We start from the raw sequence: 23,013 nt of genomic DNA on the forward strand, positions 1-23,013 counted from the left end.
AAAGTGCAGGGTGAAAATTTCCACTAAAAACAGTCTATGATGTTCCCCGAGTCACAGGAGGCAGCTGTGCAAAATTTTGTGATTGTAAATGCGACGGTGCGGATCCCTTTAGTGGACATGCACACATACACTCAGCTTTCTATATTAGATATTCATGATCCATAAGATAAACACTTCACTGGTCCACAAAAGAGAAAACATTCATAAAACTTTACGAAAATAATCCGACGAGGATGGGATTCGAACCCACGCGTGCAGAGCACAATGGATTAGCAGTCCATCGCCTTAACCACTCGGCCACCTCGTCCTATTGGTAGGATTTCTTTGAAAGCTATGCCCTTGAGTGTCTAAGGTTGAACTGTATGCAAACCTTTAAAGAGGCTCTTTAATGCTGAAGAAAATTTATCATGATTCTGGAAAGTGTCTAAAAAGAGAAGCAAAAAAACCTTGTCATTGTGTCCCAGTGCCACAGCTCTCACCCTGCTTCTGATGTCGCCCCAGACCCGAAATGGTGACATGTCGTATACAGGAACATGTCTGCTACAGCCAAGCAATGGCCTCAGCAGTGATGTAGGAATTAATGGCACATTAGCGCACAGATCATGTGCTTGAATGTATGGCACATCACCACTTCTGGACTGGCGCAGGCCCGGAAAGGCCCATTTCTTTGCAACGCCAACTCATCCATTTCAAACTAGAGTTGCCAGAGAAAAACTCTGAGCGAGTCTGATTGACACCAACTCTCCGAGCCATTTATCGCTATATGTAGCACTGTGCCACAAGCATTTTCTACATGACCACATAAAACAGCATCCTTTTTTTCTATAGAACATTATAAAATCTTAATTGCTTACTGATCAATTTAATGTACAAAATACATAAAAGAAAACAAACATGGAGATGCCGGGGATTGAACCCGGGGCCTCACACATGCGAAGCGTGCGCTCTACCACTGAGCTACATCCCCTCCCTTGGAAACCACCCTTGTTATGAAAAACTGCACAGTATGTGTCTGAATACTTTCTGCAATACTTATGCCAGTGGTCGGCAAGCCGCGGCTCGCGAGCCACATGCGGCTCTTTACACACTTTAATGCGGCTCTTCTGCAGGGCTCCAGATGCCATTAGCGACTAGACCCGCCGCCGCAGCTCTGCTCAATACAGCGGCGGGCACAGGAGATGATCGTTCTCAGCAGCGCAGGAGGAGTCTCTCCCTCCCCCCTGTGCTGCTGCTGTCCCCGCCGCTGCCAATAAGAAGAGGCAGGAGGAGGAGGGGAGGGGCTGTGGCCACTGCGCCACCAATGAAGAAAACTGACCTGTTAATACAAATACAGGAGGCGGGTGCCGGAATCAAATAGCCGGCACCCGACCTCTGTGACAGGGAGCTGCGATCCGCTGCAGTTGAGTTAACCCTTCAGGTGCGGTACCTGAGGGGTTAACTGCCGCTGATCGCAGCTCCCTGTCACAAAGGTCGGGTGTCGGCTATTTGATTCCGGCACCCGCCTCCTGTATTTGTATAAGAAACGTTGGTGGCACAGTGCCCCCCCCCCCCCAGTATAATAAACGTTGGTGGCACAGTGCCCCCCCCCCAGTATAATAAACGTTGGTGGCACAGTGCGCCACCCCCCCCCCCCAGTATAATAAACGTTGGTGGCACAGTGCGCCCCCCCCCCCCCAGTATAATAAACGTTGGTGGCACAGTGCGCCCCCCCTCCCCCAGTATAATAAACGTTGGTGGCACAGTGGGAAGTGCCAATGAGGGTTAAAAATAATAAAAGAAAATTAACTCACCTCCTCCAGTTGATCAGGTAGCTGCCGGTCTCCTGTTCTTACTTCTTTCTAGTTTCTTCAGGACCTGTGGTGACGTCACTGAGCTCATCACATGGCCCATTACCATGGTGATGGATCATGTGATGAGCACAGTGATGTCACCACAGGTCCTGCGTCCTGAAGAAACTAGAAAGAAGTAAGAACAGGAGACGATCAATTGGAGGAGGTGAGTTAATTATTTTTTTATTTTTTAACCCTCATTGGCACTGCCCACTGCGCCACCAATGTTTATTATATTGAGGGGGGGCGCACTGCGCCACCAATGTTTATTATATTGGGGTGATGGGGGGGGCGCACTGCGCCACCAATGTTTACTATACTGGGGTGTTGGGGGGGCGCACTGCGCCACCAATGTTTATTATATTGGGGTGATGGGGGGGGCGCACTGCGCCACCAATGTTTATTATACTGGGGTGATGGGGGGGGCGCACTGCGCCACCAATGTTTATTATACTGGGGTGATGGGGGGGGCGCACTGCGCCACCAATGTTTATTATATTGAGGGGGGGCGCACTGCGCCACCAATGTTTATTATATTGGGGTGATGGGGGGGCGCACTGCGCCACCAATGTTTATTATATTGAGGGGGGGCGCACTGCGCCACCAATGTTTATTATATTGGGGTGATGGGGGGGGGCGCACTGCGCCACCAATGTTTATTATATTGAGGGGGGCGCACTGCACCACCAATGTTTATTATATTGGGGTGATGGGGGGGCGCACTGCGCCACCAATGTTTATTATATTGACCTTGTACTAAGCATTCTGTATTCAGAATGCTATTATTTTCCCTTATAACCATGTTATAAGGGAAAATAATACAGTGAATAGACTTTCATCCTAGGAACCATGCGTGAAAATCGCACTTGCTTGCGATTTTCACACAGCCCCATTAACTTCTATGGGGCCTGCGTTGCGCGAAAAACGCACAACAGAGCATGCTGCGATTTTCACGCAACGCACAAGTGATGTGTGAAAATCACCGCTCATGTGCACAGCCCCATAGAAGTGAATGGGTCCGGATTTAGTGCGGGTGCATTCCGGTATTTTGAATGCCGGATCCAGCACTAATACATTCCTATGGGGGAAAATGCCGGAGCCGGCATTCAGGCAAATCTTCATTTTTTTTCGCCGGAGATAAAACCGTAGCATGCTACGGTTTTATCTTTTGCCTGATCAGTCAAAATGACTGAACTGAAGACATCCTGATGCATCCTGAACGGATTACTCTCCATTCAGAATGCATGGGGATAAAACTGATCAGTTATTTTCCGGTATAGAGCCCCTGTGACGGAACTCAGTGCCGGAAATGAAAAACGCTAATGTGAAAGTACTTTAAAATATTAAGTTTAAATCCCCCCTTTCCCAATTTTACATATAAAATATATAAACAATAAATAAATAAACATATTACATAGCCTTTTTAGTCACCTTGTCACCCCAAAAAATAGCATAGGACTGTTCTATTATGGGCCGAATGTTTCATAAAATGCGAAATGCACACAGCTTTTTTTGTTGTTTTTTTTTTTTTGCACGGTATTGAGTATCACAATACTTTTTTATGGTGACGAAAGCGAATCAAAATTTTGGTTTCAAAACAACCCTACGCCGATCTGATCGGCGTAGCGTTGTCACGATACCAAAATTTTGATTCAGTTTCGATTTGGCAACTAAAAATTTGATTTGGCTCCTAAATTTTTCAGTTCAGGAGCCAATGGCTACTTGGAATTTTTTTTTAGTCTGGAGCACTGTTCTGTGTGCCCGGCGCCCGCTCCCCTCCCTCCTCTCGGGGGCGGCAGCCTGCGGCTGTCCTGCCTACATGTGTGCCGTGCGGCGCTCAGGCCAAAGGAGGCGTCACTGACTGTCAGTGGGGCCGCGGCGGAGGGAGGCGAGGAGGCGGAGCTGCTCTGTCTGCTATGACCTGTAAAAGCTGCCCCTCCAGGCTGGCAGCAGAAGAACACAGTCACAGAGTAACACTGAGGCACGACTTGTTGGAACTTGGCCGACCCTGCTGGACTCTAGTCTGGACTCTGGAGAAGACACCTTAAGGCAGAGCCAGCTGAGATTGGAGCCAGGACCAGACCGACCCCACTCCAGCCAGACCCCAGTGATATATCAGGTACCGACTTCAACATTGTCCCTCATCATGTCACCCCCCCGATGGTGCAGACTCCAACATTGTCCCCCATTAGGGAGCATAATGGATGGGGGCTGACGGCTGTCATGGGGGGCATGATGGCTGACATGGGAGTAATGATGGATGGGTGCTGACGGCTGACATGGGCATGATGGATGGGGTGCTGACGGCTGACATGGGCATGATGGATGGGGTGCTGACATGGGGGGCTGACGGCTGACATAAGGTCATGATGGCTGACATGGGGGGCATGATGGATGGGGGCTGACGGCTGACATGGACATGATGGATGGAGTGCTGACATGGGGGGCTGATGGCTGACGGCTGACATGGGGTGCTGACGGCTGACATAGGGGCATGACGGCTGACATGGGGGGCATGATGGATGGGGGCTGACAGCTGACATGGGCATGATGGATGGGGTGCTGACGGCTGACATGGGGGGCATGATGGCTGACATGGGGGGCTGATGGCTGACATGGGGGGTAATGATGGATGGGGGCTGACATGGGCATGATGGGGTGCTGATGGCTGACATGGGCATGATAGATGGGGTGCTGACGGCTGACATGGGCATGATGGATGGGGTGCTGACATTGGGTGCTGACGGCTGACATAAGGTCATGATGGCTGACATGGGGGGCATGATGGATGGGGGCTGACGGCTGACATGGACATGATGGATGGAGTGCTGACATGGGGGGCTGATGGCTGACGGCTGACATGGGGTGCTGACGGCTGACATAGGGGCATGACGGCTGACATGGGGGGCATGATGGATGGGGGCTGACAGCTGACATGGGCATGATGGATGGGGTGCTGACGGCTGACATGGGGGGCATGATGGCTGACATGGGGGGCTGATGGCTGACATGGGGGGTAATGATGGATGGGGGCTGACATGGGCATGATGGGGTGCTGACGGCTGACATGGGCATGATGGATGGGGTGCTGACGGCTGACATGGGCATGATGGATGGGGTGCTGACGGCTGACATGGGCATGATGGATGGGGTGCTGACGGCTGACATGGGCATGATAGATGGGGTGCTGACATGGGGGGCTGACGGCTGACATAGGGGCATGACGGCTGACATGGGGGCATGATGGATGGGGGCTGACATGGGCATGATGGATGGGGTGCTGACTGCTGATATAGGGGGCTGATCTGAGGTATGATTAACATTGGGGGTCTGATTGGTGGTCTGACCTGAGGTATAATGGAAAATATTGTTTCTGATTATACTCCTCTAAAACCTATGTGCATCTTATAGGGCGAAAAGTACAGTCCTCAAACCAGATCGAAGATATCAGGACCACACAGAGGAGAAGCCAGCTGCTGCAGACAGAACCAGGACCAGGTGAGCTGCGGGCGGGGCGGTGGGAGAAGGGGGTCACCGAGATGTAGCTTCGCTTGTGTTGCCAAAAAATCCTTGCACAGGCTCTGGTCACGTCCACGTGACAGGGCCGGTGCAAAGAGTCCCACAGTACCCGACCTATGTGGATACTTGCATGCACAATATTCTCAATAAAAACTTATTGAAACTAAAAACAGTGTACCATCCTATGTATTTTCGGTTTTAAAAATGTGGCTCTCAAAATAAATTTCAATCGTGGTTTTGGCGAGATTTGGCTCAGTTGAAAAAAAAGGTTGCCCACCACTGACTTATGCGATACTCAGTATACACTTTCTGCCACAAGGAAATCAATGCAGACCAGGAGCAGCAATGCCTGAAATACGACACAACCTGAAACTACACGACACGCACACCAGGTGGCAGCATTGTGCAACCAAATTCATATCTGTCAAGAAGATTTGCAGCCAGACAACAATTCAGTCATTTCTGATAATGTTTTTCAGCAGACAGACCTCTCTATAGATTTAGGCTACTTTCACACTGGACATCAAATGGCTCCCATAGTGCTCCCCAGTATGATTAATGGCCCTTATTAGTGCCCCCAGTATGATTAATGGCCCTTATTAGTGCCCCCAGTATGTTTAATGGCTCCCTTTGAGCTCACCAGCAGGAATAATGCCCCCTCTTAGTGCTCCCCAATAGGAATAAATATGAACAATGCCCCCTCTTAGTGTTCCCCAATGGAATAAATAGGAATAATGCCACCTATTAGTGCTCCCCAGTTGGAATAATGTCCCCCTTGTAGTGATTCCCATTCTGTTTGTGCGGGGGGGAAAAATCTCATCAACTTGCTCGCGTGAGGACAATCAGTCTTCACTGGAGACAGCAAGACATGATGCTCCCATCGTGGGGAGATCATCACACTGGGAGCGCAGGTCCTACTGCATCCTGTGAGGAGCTAGTGTTCCCATGTATGCAAATGGAGGAGGTATCATGGCCGTTATAATGATTTCAATGAAGACAACCAAAAATAGGACATGTCCTATTTTTTTGACGGCCACTGAATAGCTCCAAAGACTTGGTTCTAATTGGTTATAAAAATGTAGCCCAAGACATCCTCCAGTGGGGTGGCTTGGACCATATCTGATGGAAACAGATGATCTCTCAACTCCTAAAGGTCGATTTACACGGGCTGATTATCGGGAACAAAGGTTCATACAGACCCTCGTTCCTGATAATTGGCCTGTGTAAAGGTATCACCGATCACCCGACGATTGATTGGGCGATCACTCACTCATCGTGTGAATTCATTATTCGTGCAGCACATTAAATCATTGTTTCTGGGCAGTACATTGTGCTGTGTAAACAGTGATCTGCCACCCAGAAACGATGAATCTGTATGAGGACAAGTGATTGCAGAAGCTATCGCTCATCCCCATACAGTGAAGGCGATTGCTGCATGTACATACTGCTCTTACCTCCACTGCAAGCAGGCAATTATTGGGAAGGAACCGTTTCTTTCCTGGTAAAGTCCTGCTCAGTCAGCATGTGTTAATGCGCCTTAGGCTACTTTCACACTAGCGTTCGGAGCGGATCCGTCTGATGTTTCATCAGACGGATCCGCTCCGATAATGCAGACATTCGCATCCGTTCAGAACGGATCCGTCTGCATTAAAACTTAGAAAATTTTCTAAGTGTGAAAGTTGTCTGAGCGGATCCGTTCAGACTTTACATTGTAAGTCAATAGGGAACGGATCCGCTTGAAGATTGAGCCATTTGGTGTCATCTTCAAGCGGATCCGTCCCCATTGACTTACATTGTAAGTCTGGACGGATCCGCTCGCCTCCGCACGGCCAGGCGGACACCCGAACGCTGCAAGCAGCGTTCAGGTGTCCGCTCACTGAGCGGAGGCTGAGCGCTGGCAGGCGGATGCATTCTCAGTGGATCCGCCTCCATTGAGAATGCATTGCGGCCGGGCGGCTGCGTTCAGGACCGCTCGTGAGCTCCTTCAAACGGAGCTCACGAGCGGACACCTGAACGCAGGTGTGAAAGTAGCCTTAAAAGGGTTCTCCAAAACTTTATAACTGATGACCAATGTTCAGGATAGGCCTTCTCGCAGCTTACCAAGCACAGCGCCGTACATTCAACGAATAGGATTTGAGTCTTAAGGCCCTTTTACACTGCCCGATTGCTGGGCAGATTATCAGAAACGAATGTTCGTACGAACGCTTGTTCTCGATAATCTGCCCGTGAAAAGGTGCCGCCAATCACTCGATGAACGAGCGAAACACTCGTTTATTGGGTGAAACAATTGTTCATGCAAACACCTAAATCATCGTTTTTTGTGCTGTCTAAACAGCACTCTGCTGCCCAGGAACAATGGGAGTCATTTACTAAACGCACACTGCTTCTTTGGTGAAAATAATCACGTAACCCCTTTTTGCAACTTTTTTTTCACGCCCGTGCATCAATATTTAGTCACACGGGCACTTTTGGAAAGCAGGGAGTAAAAAAAAAAAATATGAAAACTGTTTATAACGGGAAGGGGTTAATTTCCATTTTGTCAGCTGTTGTCTCCCCCTTGTGGGCTGCAAAAAAACTGCTGTTGTGAAGTGCAAACGGGAGACTGACAGATACTGTACGGCACAAAAAACCTTTGTATAGAACCCCGAGCGTGTCACCATACAGCTACTCAGCAGCCAAGGGTGATGACCTCATAAAGGGCCCTGTCTGCTGGACGGCCATTACACGGTTAAATCGGTCAGTCAAGCATACAACCTGTACATACGTGACCATGCCACACAGAGTAAGGCCTCATGCACACGACAGTTGTTTTTCTCGGCCTCCGTTCCCGTTTGTTTTGCGGATAGGATGGAGACCCATTAATTTCAATGGGTCAGCAACAAAAATGCTGATAGTTCATCCGTTTGTGTTCCGCGTTCGTTGTCCGTGTTTCCCTTCAGCAAAAAAAATAGGGCATGTCCTACTTTTTTCACATTTGCGGACAAGGATAGGTATTTATTACAAGGGATCTGTGTAAAAAACGGATCCTCCAAAAAAATGCTGCATCCGTTTTTTTTGGTGGGCGCACAATTTGCGGACGCAAAAAACAACTGTCGTGTGCATGTAGCCTAAAGAGGAGGTATCTGTGGGGGATCAGGTGTGAGGTATTGTTTCTTTTACATTTTTCAACCCATTCTGAGCTCTTTTCCAACTTCTTCCTTGCTGGACAATCCTTAGAAGGAGAATTTTAATCCACGTACTGTAGAAGCCACTACCGATTTTCCACAAGGGTCCTTATCATCTTGTCCTCCTCTTCCACATCTACACAGCCTATGGGGCTTGGATGCTGAGGGGTCCTACATGCCAGAAGACAGACAAGACATAGACAGAATAGCTTAGATTTACCTAATGGCTTCTCCTGACAGATATGTTGTTCCCGAGAGGAATCAGGCCTGAGAACCGTTCAAGAATGATCATTCAGGTGATAGGTATCTCATGTCTATGCCACCTTAGCGATAAAAAAAAAATTGCATTAAGCTGGGTGTAAGGGTCTACAGAGCTCAACGAAATCAGACCTATGTTTTAGCTGTTTGCTTCTGCTATTGAGTAGTCCTGGAAATATGCACAGCACAACTTTGTGCACGAGAACTGTTTTAATGAAATAAAGAGCAAGTGCCCATCACATACATCATTACATCCAATGGTTTCACTCAAAACTGATCTAAAAAATGAAAGCTGAACTTAAAGGGGTTGTCCGGGTTCAGAGCTGAACCTGGACATACGGTATCCCCTTCTTCACCCAGGCAGCCCCTCTGAGATGAGCATCAGAGCATTTCATACTCGGAGCATTTCATACACTGTTGCTCAATTACACAGGGCAAGGGCTTTTTCTGTAGATCCAGTGACTAGTGTCGAGCGAACTTGTGTTTTAAGTTCCGCGTCCAAAGTTCGGGTTATCGAAGAAACCCGTTATGGATTTCAAATTCCGTTATGGTCCGTGGTAGCGGAATCCATAACGGGATTCTTCGATAAGGCTACTTTCACACTTGCGTTCAGAGCGGATCCGTCTGTATTATAGTTTAAAAATAAATCTAAGTGTGAAAGTAGCCTGAACGGATCCGTCCAGACTTTACATTGAAAGTCAATGGGGGACGGATCCGTTTGAAGATTGAGCCATATAGTGTCATCTTCAAACGGATCCGTCCCTATTGACTTACATTGTAAGTCTGGACGGATCCGTTTGCCTCCGCACGGCCAGGCGGACACCCGAACGCTGCAAGCGATCAGTGTGTCTCCTGGGCCAACGGTGGCTCCTCTGATCTGAACTAACTGTAGTGATTTATGATGCCGTGAGATCCTGTCCGGAGGTCTATTGTGCTGTACTCACAAAGAGCAGTCAGTTCAGGTCAGATTAGCTAGGAGAAGCCAAAGGCACAGAGGCCGTGTTTCGGTGACTGCACACAATTGTGTGCATGTGGCCGCATAAAAAGGTTTTTTTCAAAAATATTCACTGAGAATCTGAAAAAAAAAAAAAAATTATGCCATATTCATTTCCAGAAGCATTACTACTAAGGGAGAATCTGATGCCGCACCACACAGCGGCAAAGAGAGCGTCTATGTATCTGCAATACATCGCCGAGGTCACCGACATGTCATGGATGCAACACGGCAACTGGGCACAGCGGTCGTCTGACGTGTCAGGACTATGTTAGAGGCAGTGTGAAATCAGCTAGCTAAGAATACTTTAAAAGAAAGTTAAAATATTTTAGTCAAGGAACCTTATTTTCATAAACCTCAAAGCACCTGGAAAGCCTGCCCGGCGGTCTCCATCCCTGTACAGTGCGTGCACCAAATGCGCTCCCGGGAGACTTCAGGGCCAGGTGTGAATGTTTTCACTTCCTGGCCTATTAGTCTTAGCAGTGGGCGGGGCATGTAGGAGATAAGCTGTGGAGCCTCTGGGTGCAACAGCACAGCTATCGTTGCACCAAGGGCCTCATTTACATATTATAAAACAGTGATTTTCTACAGATTGCAGCCACCTAAGGAGAAGGGACCAACAGCATTACATTGACACTTCTCGCATGTCAGCTGGATTACTGCTGATAAATGTGGCGGCAGATGCAATCACAACTAAAACTGAAACTACAGCAGAGAGAGTGGGGACAGTGGCATGTGCCTAGGTTCTCTCAGGAAGATGCTATGCGAAGATTCAGTATACACACACCTAAAAGATAAAGGGGTTGTCCAGCCTTTTTTAACCCCTTCATGACTTGGGCCATACATGTACAACGCACGTGTGGGACTTTAAAGATGGCGACCACTCAGCTCCTCTGTAGACACCCAGAGGCAGAGTCCGTGATTGGTGGTAACCTCCTCGGTCACCATTGTAGTGGACAGCGCTCATTACTGCAGCACTGCTCCCAATGAAGTCAATAGGAGCAGCGTTGCACTGACGGGCGCTGTCCACTACAATGCTGCCAGTGACTTCCATCAAGAAAGCTGCATTGAACAGCTGATCAGCAGGGTACTGAGTTCGGATGGATTGTCCTGAGGATAGGACATCACTTTAAGGCTGGACAACGCCTTTACCACATTAGCCCCTCCTCTAGAGGTCTGCTATATGATACACATAGACATACATAGCTTAGCGGTATTTTCTCAGTCCAAAATTCCGGAATTTTTCCATTGAAATGCATTTATGTCCCGGAAAAACGGATCCGGTTTTGCGGTCTGCGCATGCGCAGACCTTTAAAGATGTGAAAAAGATAAATATACTGGATCAGTTTTTCCGGATGACAACCGGAGAGACGGACCCGGTATTGCAATGCATTTGTGAGACAGATCCACATCCGGATCCGTCTACAAATGGTATCCGTTTGCATACAGATTGACGGTGTTCTGTTAGATTTCCCTACCTCGTGAGATTTCCCTACCCTCGTCACTTCCGGCCGCACCGGACATGACATGAGGAGGTGTGCCGCACAGGCGCACAATGACGGGGTAGGGAAATTTCACAGCAGAGTTAGCTGGACACCGACCGACACTGCGCATGCGCCGGGAGCCTCACCAGCGGTTAGGGTAGGGAAAAAATACGGGCCAGTGCGCAGGCGCGGTGATCGGATGGGTGTTCTCAGCTGGACACCGGCCGACACTGCACATGCGGCGGGAGCCTCACCAGCGTTTAGAAATATGTAGGGAAATATAACGGAACACCAGATCCAACAACGCAAGTGTGAAAGTACCCAGTACCCTAACACACAAGCATACCTTACACATATACACAGGACATGACCTCTCTGCATACTCCTCCCCCCTCCTGTCCCTCTGACAGAGCTGCTGCTGGGACACCCATTATGAACCCTTCCCCCCTGATGTGACCACAGGATGGAGAAGGAAGGGGATGCCCCGATCTCCCGCCCACATAATGCAAGCAGGGTCTGCAGTCAGCCCCGACCTCACAACTGTCCGCCGGGTCGCCCGCCTCCACGTGACCGATTTAGCGCCCGCGCTATTTTCTGTAACGCCTATTGGTCGTCCTGTCAGCAAATACAAAACGGCTGTGAAAGAAAATAAGGCAGTGATTGGCGGATTGGTGGAGCTTCCTGATTGGTCCCTTGCATTCAGCTGACCAATGGTTGACGGTGATTTGCGAGATGAAGGGGTAGACAGACGACTTGTCTATATCTTTTACCATCGATTTAGCGGAGGACGAGTTTGTGCCTTCTTGCCCCTCCCTTCCTTTTGTTAGTGAAACCGTCCACTTCTCATCACCTGAGACCACAGAGATGCCATGGATAAGTTGTATGTGAGCGGTATGTGCTCCTTAGGGCTCCCTAGGAACCTATTTTTGTGGTAGCCTCACAGTCTTATGTTTGAGGCTACCACAGCGAATAAACAGCGTCCTCCATCCGCAGCGCAGGGGAGGTTTTCCAGAGAGCACAGCGCTCCCATGTGGTCGAGCTGACCCCGGCATCAAAGAGGATAAATGGTGTGTTATGGCCAATCTCTAGGGACGCCATTTATCAAAACTGCCTAAGAGCATCTCTGTCTTAGTTGCCCATAGCAACCAATCAGAGCTCAGCTTTCATTTTCTCAGGGCCCTTTAGAAAATGAAATGTGATCTCTGATTGGTTGCTATGGGCAACTAGGACAATTTTACTGTTGGAGACAGTTTTGATAAATGAGGCCCCTAGGGCCTAGGTGTCTGCTGTGTGATACATCACCTCACGAGCAGGCACCACCTGGATGTACAGTAAATTCCAGATGCGGGAAAGGGTTAAGTTATGAAGCCTTAAGATGCTATTACATATAGTGGTTGTGGGCCGATAGTGTGCCACATGGCACAGCCGCACATGGCTTTGTCATAAATTGATGCAGTTTTCGGGTGCGTATCTCGTTCAGCTGAAGCATAACGAGTTGCGTGGCTAAGAAAAATGCATGATAAAACCCTTCCCCATGACTGCAACGTGTAAAAGCACCCTAAGGATATATTCACACATAGTGGATACACTGCAGATTTGCATGTGGCAAGTCCACAGCATTTTACAGTGGGTGTGATTATACGAAATCCCATCCACACGCTGCAGAAAAAATCAACATAAGGCTACATGCACATGACCGTATGTGTTTTGTGGTCCGCAAATTGCCGCTCTGCAAAAAAAAAACGGGTGACATCCATTTTTTTTTGCGGATCCATTGTAAATGCCTAAAACGGTCACAAATAGGACATGTTCTATTCTATTTGCGGGGCTACGTAACGGACATACTGATGCGGATAGCACATGGTGTGCTGTCCGCATTTTTTGCGGATCTCCGCATCCTATCCAGAAAAAAAACAAACAACGGACACGGACATCCCCATTCACTGCCTCTAGGCCATGTGACCGATGAACATGACATGGTCTAGGCCAGCTATGGCTAACCTCCAGCACTCCAGCTGTGGTGAAACTACGACTGCCAGCATGCTCCATTCATTTGTATGGAGTTCTGAGAACAGCCAAGCAAGTGTACATCTTGGGAGTTGTAGTTTTGCCACAGCTGGAGTGCCGGAGGTTAGCCATCACAGGTCCAGGCTAAGCTGCAAGAAGGCAGCGGCACTACAGCTGATCAACAGGGTCCCGGGTGTCGGAACCCCACCAATCAGATACTGATGGCCTATCCGGACGATAGGTCATCAGTATAAAAGTCTTGAAAAACCTCTTTAACCACCTCCGGACCGCCTAACGCAGGATCGCGTTCCGGAGGTGGCAGCGCTGCGCACAATCACGCATCTACGCGTCATCTCGCGAGACGCGAGATTTCCTGTGAACGCGCGCACACAGGCGCGCGCGCTCACAGGAACGGAAGGTAAGAGAGTGGATCTCCAGCCTGCCAGCGGCGATCGTTCGCTGGCAGGCTGGAGATGTGTTTTTTTTAACCCCTAACAGGTATATTAGACGCTGTTTTGATAACAGCGTCTAATATACCTGCTACCTGGTCCTCTGGTGGTCCCCTTTGTTTGGATCGACCACCAGAGGACACAGGTAGCTCAGTAAAGTCCCACCAAGCACCACTACACTACACTCCCCCCCCGTCACTTATTAACCCCTTATTAGCCCCTGATCACCCCTGATCACCCCATATAGACTCCCTGATCACCCCCCTGTCATTGATTACCCCCCTGTCATTGATCAACCCCCTGTAAAGCTCCATTCAGATGTCCGCATGATTTTTACGGATCCACTGATAGATGGATCGGATCCGCAAAACGCATACGGACGTCTGAATGAAGCCTTACAGGGGCGTGATCAATGACTGTGGTTATCACCCCATATAGACTCCCTGATCACCCCCCTGTCATTGATTACACCCCTGTCATTGATCAACCCCCTGTAAAGCTCCATTCAGATGTCCGCATGATTTTTACGGATCCACTGATAGATGGATCGGATCCGCAAAACGCATACGGACGTCTGAATGAAGCCTTACAGGGGCGTGATCAATGACTGTGGTGATCACCCCATATAGACTCCCTGATCACCCCCCTGTCATTGATTACACCCCTGTCATTGATCAACCCCCTGTAAAGCTCCATTCAGATGTCCGCATGATTTTTACGGATCCACTGATAGATGGATCGGATCCGCAAAACACATACAGGCGTCTCCCTGGAGCCTTCCAGGGGGGGTGATCACCCCATATAGACTCCCTGATCACCCCCCTGTCATTGATCACCCCCCCCCCCCTGTCATTGATCACCCCCCCCCTGTCATGCTGCATTCATATGTCCGTATGATTTTTACGGATCCACGGATACATGGATCGGATCCGCAAAACACATACGGACATCTGAATGGAGCCTTACAGTGGGGTGATCAATGACAGGGGGGTGATCACCCCATATAGACTCTCTGATCACCCCCCTGTCATTGATCACCCCCCCTGTCATTGATCACCCCCCCTGTCATTGATCACCCCCCTGTCATTGATCACCCCCCTGTCATTGATCACCCCCCCTGTCATTGATCACCCCCCCTGTCATTGATCACCCCCCTGTCATTGATCACCCCTCTGTAAGGCTCCATTCAGACATTTTTTTGGCCCAAGTTAGCGGAATTATTATTATTTTTTCTTACAAAGTCTCATATTCCACTAACTTGTGTCAAAAACTAAAATCTCACATGAACTCACCATACCCCTCACGGAATCCAAATGCGTAAATTTTTTTAGACATTTATATTCCAGACTTATTCTCACGCTTTAGGGCCCCTAGAATGCCAGGGCAGTATAAATACCCCACATGTGACCCCATTTCGGAAAGAAGACACCCCCAGGTATTCCGTGAGGGGCATATTGAGTCCATGAAAGATTGAAATTTTTGTCCCAAGTTAGCGGAAAGGGAGACTTTGTGAGAAAAAAATAAAAAATATCAATTTCCGCTAACTTGTGACAAAAAAATAAAAATTCTATGAACTCGCCATGCCCCTCATTGAATACCTTGGGGTGTCTTCTTTCCAAAATAGGGTCACATGTGGGGTATTTATACTGTCCTGGCATTCTAGGGGCCCCAAAGCGTGAGAAGAAGTCTGGTATCCAAATGTCTAAAAATACCCTCCTAAAAGGAATTTGGACACCTTTGCCCACCTAGGCTGCAAAAAAGTGTCACACATCTGGTATCGCCGTACTCAGGAGAAGTTGGAGAATGTGTTTTGGGGTGTCATTTTACATATACCCATGCTGGGTGAGATAAATATCTTGGTCAAATGCCAACTTTGTATAAAAAAATGGGAAAAGTTGTCTTTTGCCAAGATATTTCTCTCACCCAGCATGGGTATATGTAAAATGACACCCCAAAACACATTCCCCAACTCCTCCTGAGTACGGAGATACCAGATGTGTGACACTTTTTTGCAGCCTAGGTGGGCAAAGGGGCCCATATTCCAAAGAGCACCTTTCGGATTTCACATGTCATTTACCTACTTACCACACATTAGGGCCCCTGGAAAATGCCAGGGCAGTATAACTACCCCACAAGTGACCCCATTTTGGAAAGAAGACACCCCAAGGTATTCCGTGAGGGGCATGGCGAGTTCCTAGAAATTTTTTTTTTTGTCACAAGTTAGTGGAAAATGATGATTTTTTTTTTTTTTTTCATACAAAGTCTCATATTCCACTAACTTGTGACAAAAAATAAAAACTTCCATGAACTCACTATGCCCATCAGCGAATACCTTGGGGTCTCTTCTTTCCAAAATGGGGTCACTTGTGGGGTAGTTATACTGCCCTGGCATTCTAGGGGCCCAAATGTGTGGTAAGGAGTTTGAAATCAAATTCTGTAAAAAATGACCAGTGAAATCCGAAAGGTGCTCTTTGGAATATGGGCCCCTTTGCCCACCTAGGCTGCAAAAAAGTGTCACACATCTGGTATCTCCGTACTCAGGAGAAGTTGGGGAATGTGTTTTGGGGTGTCATTTTACATATACCCATGCTGGGTGAGAGAAATATCTTGGCAAAAGACAACTTTTCCCATTTTTTTATACAAAGTTGGCATTTGACCAAGATATTTATCTCACCCAGCATGGGTATATGTAAAAAGACACCCCAAAGCACATTCCTCAACTTCTCCTGAATACGGAGATACCCCACAAGTGACCCCATTTTGGAAAGAAGAGACCCCAAGGTATTTTGTGATGGGCATAGTGAGTTCATAGAACTTTTTATTTTTTGTCACAAGTTAGTGGAATATGAGACTTTGTAAGAAAAAAAAAATCATCATTTTCCGCTAACTTGTGACAAAAAATAAAAAGTTTGATGAACTCACTATGCCCATCAGCGAATACCTTAGGGTGTGTACTTTCCGAAATGGGGTCATTTGTGGGGTGTTTGTACTGTCTGGCCATTGTAGAACCTCAGGAAACATGACAGGTGCTCAGAAAGTCAGAGCTGCTTCAAAAAGCGGAAATTCACATTTTTGTACCATAGTTTGTAAATGCTATAACTTTTACCCAAACCATTTTTTTTTTACCCAAACATTTTTTTTTAGCAAAGACATGTAGAACAATAAATTTAGAGCAAAATTTATATATGGATGTAGTTTTTTTTGCAAAATTTTACAACTGAAAGTGAAAAATGTCATTTTTTTGCAAAAAAAATCGTTAAATTTCGATTAATAACAAAAAAAGTAAAAATGTCAGCAGCAATGAAATACCATCAAATGAAAGCTCTATTAGTGAGAAGAAAAGGAGGTAAAATTCATTTGGGTGGTAAGTTGCATGACCGAGCAATAAACAGTGAAAGTAGTGTAGGTCAGAAGTGTAAAAAGTGGCCTGGTCTTTCAGGGTGTTTAAGCACTGGGGGCTGAGGTGGTTAAATCTGCAGCATGTCAATTTATACTGCAGTTTTCACTCGGACACAAACTCTATGGATTTGCTGCATCAGATTTGATTTTAACCCCTTAACCCATGGCACTGTATATATACGGTGTTATGCATCTGCAAGTGTATTGAGCGGGCCTGCTCCATACATGGCGGGTGCCGGCTGTATCATATAGCCAGCACCCACCCGCACTGACAGGAAGCGGCGATCATGCCGCCCATGTCATTTAACACCTCAGGTCCTGCGATCAACGCTGATCGCGGCACCTGTGAGTGAAGGCAGAGGGATGCGGCTCCCTCTTAATTCCGATCAGAGCCCCCGCAGTGAAATCGTGGGGCTACGATCAGTTGCCATGGCAGCCTGGACGCTGCTGAAGCGATCCAGTCCTGTCATGGCTTTCTCCATACTGAGCTAGCCACGAGGCACAGTTCAGAATGGAGAGTGTAAAAATCCTATTCACCCTAATAGATCTCTATAAGTGCTCATTCACACGAACGTAAGGGCTCTATGCCCGCACTGTGGACTGAAAATTGCAGTCCGCAATGCACGGGCACCGACCGTGGGGCAGCCGCATGCGGATCGCACACCCATTCACTTGAATGGGGTCAGCAATCCGTCCGTTCCGCAAAAAGATAGAGCAAGTTTTATCTTTTTGCGGAACGGAACACCACAGAGGCACTCCGTAGTGCTTCCATGGGGTTCCGTTCTGCACCGCATCTCTGGATTTGCGGACCCATTCAAGTGAATAGGTCCGCATTCATGATGCGGAATGCACACGGCTGGTGACCTGTGTATTGCGGTACCGCCGTATGCGGCCCACAGCACGGGCACGGAGCCCTTCCGTTCGTGTGAATGAGCCCTTAGGGTGAATAGGAGAGGGGATCAAAAGATCCCATGTACTAGCACCCTATGGGGGCTAATAGTTATAACAAAAAAATTGAATGTATTAAAAGTTTAAATCACCTCCCTTTCCCAATTTTACATAGAAAAGTATATAAACAAAAAAAATAAACATATTGGATATCGCTGCATCCGAAAATGTCTGAACTATTAAAATATTTTTCCCATTATATTATTCCTGTGCGGAGAACGCCGTTATGGAAAAAAAAATGTAAAGCATGCGATTTGCTATTTTTTTGTCATCTTGTCCCCACTAAAAGTTGAATATTGGTGATCAAAAAGTCTTACATACTACAGAAATGGTACCAATAAAAACTACAGTGGTAAATTAAATTGTGGCATTAAAAAATGCATCTTGTCCCGCAAAAAATAAGCCCTCATACAACTATGTGAACGGAAAAATAAAAAAGTTATGGCTATTGGAACGTGGGGAGCAAAAATCCAAAATGGAAATAGGTCCAGTCTTCAAGGAGTTAAATCCACAGTATGTCAGTTTATTCTTCTTATTTTACCCTATGCAAAATATCCCCCCCTCTGTGACTCTTTGGACTACCATAAAGGTGCATGAGCCCTCTACCTGTACTTCTATATGTCTCCAGTTTTATGCAGGAACATACTGAGATTTGGATAGATTTTTTACTGATCTGACTAAAAAAAATGAGGCGCGCTCTTTCAAAATCTGTATGTATGCCAGTGTTTGCAAATATATGCCACTTAGCTGAGCCTGCCAGGCTCTCTTGAAAAAGACCTGCACCTTAGACACTGGTGCAGCAGGGTGAGCAGCGAACACCAGTTTCATTTGGGCCTAAGGCAGTGCTTCTCAATTATTTTCTGTCATGCCCCCCCCTAGGAAGAAGAAAACATTTTGCGCCCCCCGCGCGACTGTAAATAGTATCATTTGTCTATAAAATTGTTATAAGTACACCTCTGCATAACACTGTATCCTTATTAACGTATAAGAGAATAAAAAAAGAAAGAAATGTGGATCGGACACACACTTATGGGGGGATCTGTGGATGACGGACACTTATGGGGGGGGATCTGTGGATGACGGACACTTATGGGGGGATCTGTGGATGACGGACACTTATGGGGGGATCTGTGGATGACGGACACTTATGGGGGGATCTGTGGATGACGGACACTTATGGGGGGATCTGTGGATGACGGACACTTATGGGGGGATCTGTGGATGACGGACACTTATGGGGGGATCTGTGGATGACGGACACTTATGGGGGGATCTGTGGATGACGGACACTTATGGGGGGATCTGTGGATGACGGACACTTATGGGGGGATCTGTGGATGACGGACACTTATGGGGGGATCTGTGGATGACGGACACTTATGGGGGGGGATCTGTGGATGACGGACACTTATGGGGGGGGATCTGTGGATGACGGACACTTATGGGGGGGATCTGTGGATGACGGACACTTATGGGGGGATCTGTGGATGACAGACACTTATGGGGGGATCTGTGGATGACGGACACTTATGGGGGGATCTGTGGATGACGGACACTTATGGGGGGATCTGTGGATGACGGACACTTATGGGGGGATCTGTGGATGACGGACACTTATGGGGGGATCTGTGGATGACGGACACTTATGGGGGGATCTGTGGATGACGGACACTTATGGGGGGATCTGTGGATGACGGACACTTATGGGGGGGATCTGTGGATGACGGACACTTATGGGGGGGATCTGTGGATGACGGACACTTATGGGGGGATCTGTGGATGACGGACACTTATGGGGGGATCTGTGGATGACGGACACTTATGGGGGGGATCTGTGGATGACGGACACTTATGGGGGGGATCTGTGGCTGGCACTGTTACAGGGGGATCTGTGGCTGGCACTGTTATATATGTGCCATCCACAGACCCCCCACCCCATAACAGTGCCATCCACAGTGCCCCCCCAGCCCATAACAGTGCCATCCACAGACCCCCACCCCCTTAACTGTGCCATCCACAGTTTCCGTGTGCCCGCCGCCGCCGTTTAAAGTTATTAAACATGCCCCCCTCACTCCTAATTGTACCGTATATATGAATTTCTTCTGTATAATGCCGGCAGGCGGGCCGGGCGGCCGGCGCGTCCCTCAGTGACGTCACTTGTCTGCGCCGCCTGCTTCATTCATAAAGCAGGCGGCGCAGGCACGTGACATCACTGAGGGACGCGCCGGCCGTCCGGCCTGCCTGCCGGCATTATACAGAAGAAATTCGCACACCCCAAAGGCCGGCCCTGAACGAGCCCCCCTTTACGGAGCCTGGCGCCCCCCCTGGGTGTCGCGCCCCACTATTTGAGAAGCACTGGCCTAAGAGCACAGATGTAGTTGAATACAATGGCACAGGCTCAGACCTAGATTAGGCCATGGAACAGTGAGTACTTCTGCAACAACTAACTGCTCCCCTGCCGTCTTCTGTCACAAGTGCCACTCGCTGCAATGGGTTCTGATGCTCTCCTGACAGTCAGGACCCAATGTGTTGCTTGTGGGACCTGGAGCAGAAGAGGGCCATGGAGTGATCAGAGTCTGACCTAGGGTCTGAATATTTTTTTCCTTTCTGGTCTGAGATCTGAGAATTTAGGAGTCTGAAGTCTGTTCTAAAGCCTAATTCATATTAGGGTCTAACCTTATGTTTAAGGTCTGAATTATTTAGGTGTCTGGCCTGATTAAAGTGGTATCCCCACAATCCCTATTTATCACCTATGTCTCATTGCAGAGACCCCTACCGATCCCTAGAAGGCAGATGCCAAGCTCCCGATTTCTCCTTACGGCTCAACCACAGTGGGAAGGCATTTGAAAGAAGCTATGGTCGAGCATGCATGCTACTGCTCCATTCAAAGTCTATGGGACTGTTGGAGATAGCCAACTTAGTTTGAATTAATTTAGGGTCTGGTCAGGGGTCTGATTCATTTAGGTTTCTGGTCTGGAGTCTGACTATTTTTGGGGTCTGGATTAAGATTGATTAATCTAGGCGTCTGGGGGTCTGAAATAATTTAGGGGTGTGATCTGTGGTCTTTTTTTTTTTTTTCAGTGTAGTATAGTTTTATTTAAGAATATATAATGTTATTTATAACAATATTATCAAACATAAAATATGGTAACAACAAGTATAGTAGTATAATTAGTATTATAAAGTTATATATAATAATATAGTAAACAAAATATAGAATTTTAGGTTACTCACTACATTCTTTTTTTTTTTTTTTTATAATATTTTATTTTGTTTTCAAAAGAAAATCACAAAGAAAAGAGAAAGGGAGAGGGATTACAATAAATCAAAAAATAAATAAATAAATAACTTATCGCAAAGTACAGTACCAAAGATTACAACGTTATTTCATCATGTAACAAATCCCCCTCTTATTTTATAACCACCCGATTTTTAGGAGAATCCATGCGTGGGCAGGGGAGACCGTGGACCTTTTAATATTTTTATAAACAATTTCCCATGTAATGGGTTCCACGTTCTGCAGGTCCCTTTCCCATTTACTTCAGCTCTAAATGTAATCTGATTAGTGTATTCGTGTTTTAACTTAGCATATATTAAAGATACGGCACAAGTGTTTGACGTCATATCATAACAGAAGTCTAAAAAGGAATACTGTACAATATCTAAATATTTCTTATTTTCAGTGTAGTGTATAGCGTGTCGTAATTGTGCGTAGCGAAATTTATAAATAAGTGTTACTGAAATGTCCGGAAGGATTTCATTTAAGGGCTTAATCTGTCCCCTATCAAAAACTTGTGAAATTAAATATATCCCCTGTTTTTCCCAGTATCTAACGTCACCCATTTGCTTAATTTGTGGTAAATGTGTATTCCCCCACAGGGGAGTGTACTGAACTGCTTGGGATACTCCGACCATGCGTCGAACTTGTTGCCAGGTGTGCTCAAGCATTTTTCTGAAAGGATTTATTATTGTTTTCTTCTCAGAGGGGCCTTTCTCAAGAATAGAGAAGACATCCTCTCTAGGTCCACAGTTCTCACTAAAAATAAGCCGTATGCATTTATTCTTTCGGTTCCTTACACACCATCTCAGCTGTGCAGCTAAGTAATATCCTTTTAAAAAGGGGGCAGAGATACCGCCCTCTTCTTTATAAAGGTACTGTATTTTGATTCTAACTCGTTTGCGCCCCTATATTAATTCATTAAAAAGACTCTCCAATTTATTAAAGAACTTATCTTCTATCGTTATTGGACTTGCATTGAGTACGTATAGTAACATCGGTAATAGTGTCATTTTAATAAGCGCTATACGATTAATTTGTGACAGAGGCAACCTTAACCATGTTCTGATTTTTCCCTTAACCTTGTCTATTATTGGGAGTATGTTCAATTTCTCATAGTGTTTCAACTTGGTCCCTATATGGATACCCAGATATAGTAGCGATTCTGCTGGGGTCAGGACGCTCACCCGATAGTTATAACCCGATGGGACAGGGCGCCTCAATGGGAGAAATTTCGATTTTTCCCAATTTATCTCGTATCCAGAGAGGGATCCAAACTCATCTATAATTTCCATAACCCTGGGTAGATTCCTATGACCCTCCCCCAAAAATAATAGGGCATCGTCCGCATAGAGACTTATTTTATCGGCCTCTCCCTCACATCCGAAGCCCTGTATCTCCCCATCTGCCCTAACTCTGCATGCCATTGGCTCCAGAAACAGCGAGAAAAGTAAAGGGGAGAGGGGGCATCCCTGACGTGTTCCTCTGGTCAGGGGAAAAAGGGGGGAATACTCCCCATTGACTCGGACCCTAGAGACCGGGTTTCGATAGAGAATCTGGACCCATCTAGTGAAGTATTCTCCCATCCTCACTCGTGACATCACTCCCCAGAGGAAGGACCACTCCACCCTGTCAAACGCCTTAGCGGCGTCTAAGGACAGGATGGAGCAGTCCTCCCCACTCCC

The 23,013-nt window shown here is 47.2% G+C and overlaps 2 non-coding genes across 2 annotated transcripts; both read right to left on the minus strand.

Annotated features, from left to right (window-relative positions):
• Positions 1-225: 225 nt before the first annotated feature.
• TRNAS-GCU lies at positions 226-307 on the minus strand. The gene has a single exon. It is a non-coding gene; the product is annotated as a tRNA-Ser (tRNA).
• A 588-nt stretch (positions 308-895) lies between these two features.
• On the minus strand, positions 896-967 carry TRNAA-CGC. Its single transcript has one exon. It is a non-coding gene; the product is annotated as a tRNA-Ala (tRNA).
• Positions 968-23,013: the final 22,046 nt, after the last annotated feature.

Source organism: Bufo bufo, chromosome 10 (assembly GCF_905171765.1).
Source record: "Bufo bufo chromosome 10, aBufBuf1.1, whole genome shotgun sequence".
In the NCBI taxonomy this organism is placed as follows: Eukaryota; Metazoa; Chordata; class Amphibia; order Anura; family Bufonidae; genus Bufo; species Bufo bufo.